This window comes from Lolium rigidum, chromosome 4 (assembly GCF_022539505.1).
Source record: "Lolium rigidum isolate FL_2022 chromosome 4, APGP_CSIRO_Lrig_0.1, whole genome shotgun sequence".
Taxonomy (NCBI): domain Eukaryota; kingdom Viridiplantae; phylum Streptophyta; class Magnoliopsida; order Poales; family Poaceae; genus Lolium; species Lolium rigidum.
Genome location: NC_061511.1, coordinates 237,280,887 through 237,292,380, shown reverse-complemented (window position 1 = coordinate 237,292,380; position 11,494 = coordinate 237,280,887).

The window sequence follows — 11,494 nt, the reverse complement described above, 5'->3', positions numbered from 1 at the left end:
TGTTCACCCAACATGCTATTTATCTCTATGGAGAGACACCTCTAGTGAACTGTGGACCCTGGTCCTTTTCTTTACACTGATAAATTCAACCACTACAATCATGTTTTGTTTACTTACTGCAAATATCTCTTTCCACACGATACGTCTAATCCTTTGTGTTCAGCAAACCGGTGAGATTGACAACATCACTGCAAGTTGGGGCAAAGTACTTTGGTTGTGTTGTGTGCAGGTTCCACGTTGTTGCTGATGCCGGTAGTGAGCCCTACCACTAGTCAGCTAGCAACACCTTCAGTAATGACGCCTTTCTCCTATTGGTCGATTAAACCTTGGTTTCGTACTGAAGGAAAACTTGCTGTTGTGCACGTCACACCTTCCTCTTGGGATTTCCCGACCGCTTCCACAACAACGCTCAGCATGATTCTCTGGCGCCATCACTGGAGCACCATCAGTGGCTCTATGCAACCTCTTTGACAACAGGGCCCAGGGCAATGGGTTTGTCCAGATGGCCGAGGACCACAGGGTGTGTCGGTGCCTACTAGACAATACCCCAGAGGAGGGATCCTCATGGAGGGGGAAGAAGTGGGGGCCATAGGGTAGAGAGCCATCGGGATGGTGGTACGCGATTTACCCAACTTCGGAACACGCTGTACGGAGGCAGGTGACAAGGGATTAACTTATCAATGCCTACAGATTGTAGACTTGAGTTTTCGTAGAAAGTAGAGGGCAAGTAGATCTCGAAGGTTCCACCGAAAAAGGTGCTCGACTATGAAGAACTAGGGTTACGTTGACAATGGATTCGATCCTCTCTTTCTCCCTCGGCTCCCCTTTATATAAGAGGTGGAGCCGAGACTTTTCGTGTCGTACAAGTTACAATTTCCGGGAGACAGATGAAGTCCTTCTCGTATAATTACATGACTTTATTCCTAGGGATTTCTATTTTCATGCCCCTGGTTCGTTAGTTGTACTCAGTTTTCCATGAGTCCCTTAGTTTTTCCTCAGTTTTCCCCTCCTCTAGTTTGAAACACGCACAAGTGTTGGAACGGCCGGTAGCCGTCAAGTCGGAGGCCTTGACCGTTAGTCCGACCGGGAGGGGCCGCACAGAGGCAGCTCCTCCCCGACCGTCTCGTGCTGACGGGTAGGGTCGGGAGACACGTCGGAGCAGATCATCCATCTATCGCCGACGTGTGGGCCGTTTTATGTCATGATTTTATACGCGTTGCCGCCAATGGCAAATGGGGCCGCTCTATAGGGCTGCCCCGATCAATGACCAGTGGGGTCGTATATTTTTCAGGAAAAGACATATATTGCCGCTCTGTGGGGCTGCCGCAGCCAATGACCAGTGGGGTCGTCTATTTATTTAGAGAAAATCATATATTGCTGCTCTGTAGAGCCTCCGCAACCAATGACCAGTGGGGTCGTATATTTTTCAGGAAAGGACATATATTGCCGCTCTATGGGGCCTCCGCAGCCAATGACCAGTGGGGTCGTCTATTTTTCAGGAAAAGACACATATTGCCGCTCTGATATATGTCTTTAGAGAATATCATAGAGAGAAGCAACAAGTTCGCTAATTAATTATTCTTAAGCTAGACCGGAGAACCGCCGGCGGCTCGTTCCCCACCGTCGGACGGAGCAGCCATCGTCGGCGCCTCATCGCGCCGCCGGCTCTGTCCCCCGGCGGCGTCAGACGGACTGCGGCGCTGCACGTCAACCACGGCTCCAGCACTTGTTTCGTCCGCACACATTGTACCCACCGCAGGAAAGTCCGCCGCAAGCAGATCCACCGCCCACGACGACCGGGATTTGTTCCGCGCACCAATTGGTAGTATAGCTTGGTAAGACCTCCGCTTTTGCCTCCCCCGCCCCTAATCGATTCGGTTCCCGTAATTTATTGGAGTTTGCAGGTACGAAATAGTCCTCAATGTCCGGTCGTAGCGGGTACACCGGCGAGGGTGGGGATTCGATCATGTCGTGGCCACGTTCTACTTCTCCTACCTCGTCGGAAGTGCAGGTATCTAGCTTCAGCTCTCGTACTACCGTTGAAAGTTCCGCCATGGCCTGTTGGAGTGATTTCAGTTGTTCTTTTTTCCATTATTGTTACGGTTAGCCGGGCAAGCCGATGATCCATGGTACATTGCATACCAAGATGAATCAACCCGGTGGTGTAGCCGGAGGATGGATATGGAGGAGAAGGTGGCCAATTTAGGTGATGAATTGGCCCGTAAAAACCTGATGATATTCGAGCTGAAGCGTATTGTGGAGGAAGAAAAGAAGAATTCAGAGCTTATTCGCAAGGAGAAGTTGAGAGTTGAGACAGATCTTGCCGTATTTGATCAAGTGGTAGAAAATCTAGAACATGAACTTAAAGTGATGGGAGAGGAGAAAAGTAGATTCATCCGTGCAGTTTTATTAGGTGTCATCCCTGTCCTAGCGGTTATGTGGTTCCGGTAGACGAGTTAGTATAGAATTGTTATTCGGTAGATGGCTCTAACCATCTGTATTTTGTTGTGGCTCTAAGCACTGTATTTTGGCGTACAATTTCCTACTTGTGCTAAGTAATGCGCACGATAATTTTAGCATGCATGAACATTTTATAAAAGTGAAGGGATCCCAAAAGTGAAAGCATGTGCCAGCCTCCGGATCAAATACATATCAATATCTTCCCAATCAAGTTGGGATAGAATTCAAATCATACATACGGATGTACATGGACACATCAAGAACGTGGAGAAGCTTTTTTTGAGACGGAGGTAGTAGTTCGAACAATTTTATCCCAAATGGAAATTAAAAAATACAAATTTATCATAATTTATCCCAATTTGCGGCGTCGAACACGGCCGCGCAGCGATGGGCAAGAAAGGCCGGGACGATGGGCGGCCGAGGGTGGTCATCTGCGCCATCCGCCGTTGAAGCGATGTTATCGGCGATGGCTTCAATGTTCGTGGCATCGATGACCGAGTGTCGGAACCGCCGCTGTCTTGGTGTACTTCATCAGCCGACGGATCCGCGGAGGGCTGGATCGGCGGCTTTGCAGCCGCGGTTGTAGACGATGGCTTCAATCGTCTTGGCATCGATTCGCACTCTCGGCGCCGGAAGTGAGACATCAACGGGCTCCGACATTGAAGGCTGGGTCTGCGCCATCGAAGCGATGTTGTAGGCGATGGCTTCAATGTTCGTGGCATCGATGACCACTGTCGGCACGGCCGCCGTCTTGGTGTTCTTCATCATTCAACAGATCTGAGAAGAGAAACGAAAGTGAGACAGAGAGAGACATTTCAACTATTTCTGACGGTTAGATCCTCACCGGCACTCTTAGATCCACGGCGCACGCACGGTTAGATCCGCGCCGCCGCACGCCACCGCACGCACGGTTAGATCCGCGCCGCCGCACGCCGCCGCACGCACGGTTAGATCCGCGTCGCCGCGACCGCCGGAGTAAGAGAGGAAATACGAGAGAGGAAGATGCGACTGGAATATGCGACTGCCAGGGTTGGTAGGTATGTGCTCTGCTCTTGTCTCCGTATGCGTCCATCGTGGTAGAGAGAGATATACAGGCCGTCCGTGTAGGATAACGTTGCATAGAAAACAAAAATTTTCCTACCGCGAACACGCAATCCAAGCCAAGATGCAATCTAGAAGACGGTAGCAACGAGGGGGTATCGAGTCTCACCCTTGAAGGGATTCCAAAGCCTACAAGATGAGGCTCTTGTTGCTGCGGTAGACGTTCACTTGCCGCTTGCAAAAGCGCGTAGAAGATCTTGATCACGATCGGTTCCGGCGCCACGAACGGGCAGCACCTCCGTACTCGGTCACACGTTCGGTTGTTGATGAAGACGACGTCCACCTCCCCGTTCCAGCGGGCAGCGGAAGTAGTAGCTCCTCTTGAATCCGACAGCATGACGGAGTGGTGTCGGTGGTGGTGGAGAAATCCGGCGGAGCTTCGCTTAAGCGTGCGGGATGTGGTGGAGGAGAGAGACCGCTAGGGTTTGGGGAGAGAGGGGGGTTGGGCGCCGGCCATCTAAGGGGTGCGGCCAAGGCTGAGGCTTGAAGTGGTCAGCCCCTCTCCTATGCCCCTCATTATATAGGTGGAAGCACCAAGAGTTCTAGTCCAAGTCTTCGAATAAGACCCCAACACTAAAACCTCCCATATGTGGGAAACCTACTCAAGGAGGGAGTCCTACCCAAGGTGGGACTCCCACCTTTCCTTGAGGTGGGTTGGCCGGCCACCCTAGGGAGTCCACCTTGGACTCCTCCCCTTTAGGGTTGGCTGGTCATGCAAGGTGGAGTCCCTCCGGGACTCTACTTTCCATGGTGATTTCTTCCGGACTTTTCTAGAACCTTCTAGAACCTGCCATAAATGCACCGGATCATTTCCAAACTTGGAATATGACTTCCTATATATGAATCTTATTCTCCGACCATTCCGGAACTCCTCGTGATGTCCGGGATCTCATCCGGGACTCCGAACAAATATTCGAACTCCATTCCATATTCAAGTTCTACCATTTCAACATCCAACTTTAAGTGTGTCACCCTACGGTTCGTGAACTATGCGGACATGGTTGAGTACTCACTCCGACCAATAACCAATAGCGGGATCTGGAGATCCATAATGGCTCCCACATATTCAACGATGACTTTAGTGATCGAATGAACCATTCACATACGATACCAATTCCCTTTGTCACGCGATATTTTACTTGTCCGAGGTTTGATCTTCGGTATCACTCTATACCTTGTTCATCCTCGTCTCCTGACTAGTACTCTTTACTCGTACCATGGTATGTGGTCTCTTATGAACTTATTCATATGCTTGCAAGACATTAGACGACATTCCACCGAGAGGGCCCAGAGTATATCTATCCGTCATCGGGATGGAAAAATCCCACTGTTGATCCATATGCCTCAACTCATACTTTCCGGATACTTAATCCCACCTTTATAACCACCCATTTACGCAGTGGCGTTTGATGTAATCAAAGTACCTTTCCGGTATAAGTGATTTACATGATCTCATGGTCATAAGGACTAGGTAACTATGTATCGAAAGCTTATAGAAAATAACTTAATGACGAGATCTTATGCTACGCTTAATTGGGTGTGTCCATTACATCATTCATACAATGATATAACCTTGTTATTAATAACATCCAATGTTCATGATTATGAAACTAATCATCCATTAATCAACAAGCTAGTTAAGAGGCATACTAGGGACTCTTTGTTTGTCTACATATCACACATGTACTAATGTTTCGGTTAATACAATTATAGCATGATATATAAACATTTATCATAAACATAAAGATATAAATAATAACCACTTTATTATTGCCTCTAGGGCATATCTCCTTCGATCTCCCACTTGCACTAGAGTCAATAATCTAGTTTACATTTGTAAAGATATAACACCTTGGCCTTATGGTGCTTTATCATGTATTGCTCACGGGAGAGGTTTTTAGTCAACGGATCCGACACGCTCGAAACGTATGTATTTTGTAATTCATTTGCGTCTCAACGCATCACTCATTTCCAAATGAGTCGGCATTAAATATGTTTGATCTTCCGGTGGAACCTTAATTCCGCTGTCCGAAATATGTCACTAATATTGTCACACACAATATAGCTTCAAAGTTCCGACTCGTCGGAACTCGTACCAAGTTCTCAAAGAACCTCTTGACTTAACATCCTTTGTCATTGTCAAAATAATGACATACTCTGCCTTCTTTTGTAGAATCCTTCACAATATTTAGAACTCTTCTAAATCTAGCATAGACAACTTCTAGCTCATTGTGCTACCTTTTAAACAACACTTAGTCTAATTTTGAGATTGAAATTATATTTTATATGTGACAAAACCAATATCGGTGTAACACCTTACAGCGATTTGTTTGTCATTTCTTCATACAAAAATATATATATATATCCTTAGTTCTTCTAAAGTACTCAAGGATATTCTTATACTGTCGTCCAATGATCATCATATGAATCATTCTGGTATATGCTCATAACACTTTATAGCACATGATATCTGATTGTGTACATATTATTCGTGATCTATAATCACTCATGTGTTTTTACTCATTGAGTGTCGAGATACACTCAAGTCTTGTTAAACCTTCACATGACAAGAACATTTTCTTAATATTTCTATATTGAACTACTTCAATATCCATCATATGTACTTTGACTTAAACTTATTTATGTGTTTCAATCTATCTTCATAGATCTTGACATTAAATTTGTTTCAGTCCATATCCTTTCATTGAAGTTAATTCTCAATGAAACCTTTTTAATCAAGTATATAATTACATCATTTATAACCAACTATATGTCACCTACATAAAGTATTACAAATGTGTCTTAGCGCTCCCACTTAATTTCTTGCAAATGCAAGCCTCTTCATCGTCTCTGATGAAATCAAAAACTCTTTGACTATTTCATCTGGTGAAGATTCCAACTCCGCAATACTTACTTCATCCAATTGAAGTTCGTATATCTATCTAGTATTCCACGGACCAGCAAAACTCTTGGTTGTATCTTGTATACACCTTTAATACATACTTCTGATAAGTAATGTATTTTGCCATCCTACTAGCATATCTCATAAAAGAAATATGTAGTGATTACTAGAATAATCCACATAGACTATAAGCATTGCTACGGAAGATCTAATCTTATCGTAGTCAACTCTTTGAACTTTGTCGTAAACAATTTTTCAACAAGTCGAGCTTCTTCAAAGATATTTCATCTAAGTCTATAGATCCATTTACTTTCAAAAAGTATTCATCTATTATGGATTTCATGGTGCATGGCCATTTTAACGGAGTCGGGGCCCATCATAACTTCTTTGCTTGTAGTTGGTTTATCATTGTTCAAAATCAATCCTTTGTCCACAAATCATTTATTTGATCACAAAGTAAACCATACCTACAAGGTTCAATATGTACTTCGATCTCCATGGCTAAAACACTTTGTAGTCATAGGAGCCATGATCGTCGTGGCCGCTTCGGAACCAATTCCGATGTCTGCGCTACTCGATCATTATGCTCAGGTTCATAAACCTTATCAAGTTCTATTGTCCTCCCACTCAAAAACTTCGCTAGAAACAATTTCTTGGAAATAAGAAACATTGACAAACACTTTTGTCTTTGTCTCCATTGTGGGAAGAATTCCCAATCAATTCTCTCGGGATAACCAACAAAGACATTCATCCGATTTTGGTTGTAAACTTATTTACTTATGCTATGCATACCAAAATTTAAGAAAAGACTATTAGGGTTTATACCCATGTCATAACTCGTATGATGTCATTTCAACGGATCATGATGATGCTCTATTCAAGGTGTAAAGCGGTAGTCTCTAAAGCATAATTCACAAAAATATAATGGCATTAATATTTTATCTCATCATTGACCCAAATAGGTTTGGATACATCTCTCGGATACTTCATCATCACTATGATACTCCAAGAAATGTGAGTTGTAGAACAATTTCATAACTCTCTTAGATGTTCGCTAAAACTAGTAATTCAAATATTTCCACTATGATCCAATCATAGATATTTGACTTTTCTATTACGATGATTTCTACTTCATGCTGAAATTTATTTGAATCCATTCAAATGTTTCAAACTTCTTCCTTATCGAATATATCCACATATATATACTCAATTCATTGTTTGAAGTTTTCATGAAGTATAAGAATCTTCCGCACACAACTATGCCCGATGATCCATATACATCATCATGTATGTTTCCACTAAGTTAGTTGCACGTTCAAAACTTGGCCTATGAACGGTATTTTAGTCATTCTCTTTTAGAAAAGATTTGCAAGCGCCAAACGATTCAAAAAATCAAATGACTCCAAAAATCCATTTGCATGGAGTTTCTTCATGCGTTCCTTTCCAACATGACCTAAATGGCGGTTCCACAAATAAAAGGAATTCAAATCATTTGCCTTATAGCATTTTAGCGTCAGTGTTATGTATGTGTGTTTCACCATTAAGATTTATAATAACTTATCCATCGTACATGGAGTAATGTCATAATTTAAACAACTCATTGTTTTCATTTGACCGAGAGCAAAATAACAATTATTAAGTTCTTTATTATAAATTCTAAGGGTTAGATAGAATGCCAACGATGAACATAATAACACTTTATTTTTGTTCCAAGCGTGCATTCCTATCATATTCCTTGTCAGTCACTTAGGCCATTGTATTCTTGTATTGCGTTGTTTTGTATGACACTTCATACCAACCAATATAGTACTAATACCCAAGAATTTCTTAGTGTGACTTAACTAGGAATACAACCATAACATGTATATCATTTATATACACCTGAGCTAGACTTTCTAGTCTTTTCTTTTCTTTTTGCCAAAATATCTTTTGCGGTTTCTCTTTTAGCTTTCCTCATTATTCAGAAAAACACTTCAACATCAATAACTTCTAGGTTTGTTGGTCTAATACCAATAACCTTGAGGTTCTTATTTTGAAGTTAATCATCATATGACAAGTGTTCCGGATTTCACTATTAGTAACTTTGTAATACGATGAACAATTTCACTCATAATTTTATCCATTAATTCATGACAACTTTCTGAGACCATGTCTGTACATGCTAGGCTCATAAAGTTTAAACCTTGGTATTTGCATGTGCAAATCTAGCTTGCACCCGTTGTATGCACACGTAGAATCTAACACACCCGATCATCACGTGATGCTTCGAAACAACGAGTCTTAGCAACGGTGCATATTAAGGATGGTCACTTCATGGATATGCGAATATTGTTAGTGCCCCAATAGTTGGAGGATTGTGATGCCTTGCGTCTTCAACCTTCGTACATTCCCATAAAACTTATGAGTTCATGTAGTCTCACCAAATTATATTCTATCATCTTGCAATAAGGTCTTAGATATCACATTGTGGTGACCCAGCATACCACTGCATGGTGTAGTATGCAAGTCTGATATAACACCAATGAAACACCGTTCCACGAGTATTATATCGCTCAGAGTGGTACAACAGAAACATATGCGGGTCCAAGGCATGTCTATAGAATTACAACACTGACTCTGTTACATAAGATCATCACAGCCTCCTACTTTACAATGAGGTAAAACTGCAAATAACTCCAGAAGAACGACTCGTGATCTAATCTTATCACGGACTCTATTTATAGAGTATTTGACTAGCTAAAGAGGCTATGACTAGATTCTACCTAAATAGGAGCTAGGTTTAGGAAGCTAGTTCCCTTCTACTACTTAATCTAGGTTTTCTCCATGGTAGTTGTGGTGTTTGACTCTTCCGACAGGTTCCTGTCCCCTTGAAGTATTTGTTGACTTCTCGGTCTTCGAGTTGCACTGTAGATCCTTCTTCGATGCCTCCATATCTAAGCAGGGGATTTAAGAGTGGGATGAGTACGAGCGTACTCAACAAGTTCATTATAGGAAAGAGGTGTTTAATGCACTAGCTACAGCATTAGACCGTAAAGTCTAATACCAATGCAGGTTTTCATAATCATTTCTTCAAAAGGTTGCTTTTATTCGAAGAACTATGTCCGTCAGCCTTCACCGGTTTACTAGAACTTCATGGAGCTCCTTTCCGGCCGCGTTCGCAGCTCCATATCCCGAACAGGGAGTGACAGGTCACGATTCATTACACTCTGCAGAGGTGTGTTGCTTTACCCATAAGAGATCTTAACCTTGGTGCCAACCGAGTCTATAGTTCTCGTCCACACTTCCTTTGGTGTGAGGCCCGGTATAAGGTCATAGCCAATCATATTCCTCCGCTACCTCATACACCCACCCGTTGATGCAAACTCCGACCCCGGGTCCTCGCCGGTGCTCTTATACCAATTAAGGACGGCCCCCGACCACGACAACAGCTCAGGTCTCTACCATGAACTCCTTCGCCGGCAGCCGCAACCCATCATAGACCGCAATTACCGTGGGGACTTCATCGGGACCCCCACCCTACCACTTGTCCTCTCTTGGATCAAGGGTACCACTTGTCCTCTCTTGGATCAAGGGTCTACGGTAAAGCGCATCCGTTGATGTACAAGAGGTGGAAATACAATTGACTATTCCGTCCCACTCCGCATCTTATGGTTAACACGGGTATTACGGCACAAGAATCACTCGGCGACATTTGTTGTTTAATCCTAGATGGATATAAACCCTTGCAATGGAACCTCCACCATATCAACACAATCCATGGTTCCATTGCCCACCACATAGTCATATTCATAGTTATGAAAGTAGTGGTTTTGGTTTTTATGCAATAGTGATAACCATAGTACTTTGCAAGTAATTTGATAGAAATACTCAAATGACATGAGCAAGTGATGAACTTGCCTTTCTTGACTCGCAAGATTATGCAGACAAGGTCTTCGATACGCAATAATTCCAAATTCTGAAATAGCATCATCGTCCGGTAAGGACGATGTTTAAAAGATTGGCAAGGATGCAATAATGCATAAGTATGAGATGCAATCGTTCTAAGCGTGACCTAACCCCGATGATTTAGGATTAGTGAGTGGTAATGATTAGTTTCGGGTGTGTTGCACTTTTAGAATGATTCACAAACAAGGTTCTTATTCAGGGTTATATTGTTTTTAGAATCATAAGCAAGTGGTAAAATGTATAGTAACAATCATACACACCAAGGAATATTAGTTGTATAATAAGTAAAGAGCAGTTGTCAAGTTTAAGTCCTATAGTGTAGGGTTGATGATTACTTGTTATATTCTTTAAAAGAATAACTTTTGAAGAACATACTTCTTAAGTAATAAGAAGTATTACAATTAAGGTTGTGGTTGCCTAAGGTTTACCTTTGCATTCACTAAGTAAAGAATGTTTGGTTCCTAAATAGGATGGTTCATAAATATCTCACACTAGTAGGGTTTAGTGGAGTATGGAATGTAAGGTACTCATCAATCATGGTTACTATTAGGATTCATCACAATATTGTGATGCTAATCATGGATAGTTAAGGATGGTGGTCTTGGGAATAGGAACTAGGGTTTTGCACTTGGTTGATCCTACTAGATCAACAAGTTTTATTTAGATGAGAGCATAGCATAGCAATTAACTAGTGTTAAGGTTCTTACATTTTATGTGATCATGGCAATTATTTAGTTGCTATTATGGTTTTATGTTTGAAAAGGAAAGTATCATGATCTCATGTTCCAAGCTAGGGTTTAGGTTTAGAAGTAAATTAGGGTTCACATAAGCTAATAGAGTTAGGGTTTTAAATAGGACTTAGGGTTTATGATTCTCATGAAATTATGAAGTTGTGATTTCATAATGGAACTAAGTTTTCCTATTAGTGATATAATGCCTAAAACAATAATTGGTAACGGAGTTAAAGTGATTAATTACTTTGAAATAAAATGATAATAGATTTAACATTATATTATGCCAAAAGACTTAATAGAAATATGATAATACTGTTAGGGTTTAGGGTTTTGAATTAATAATTGAAGTAAT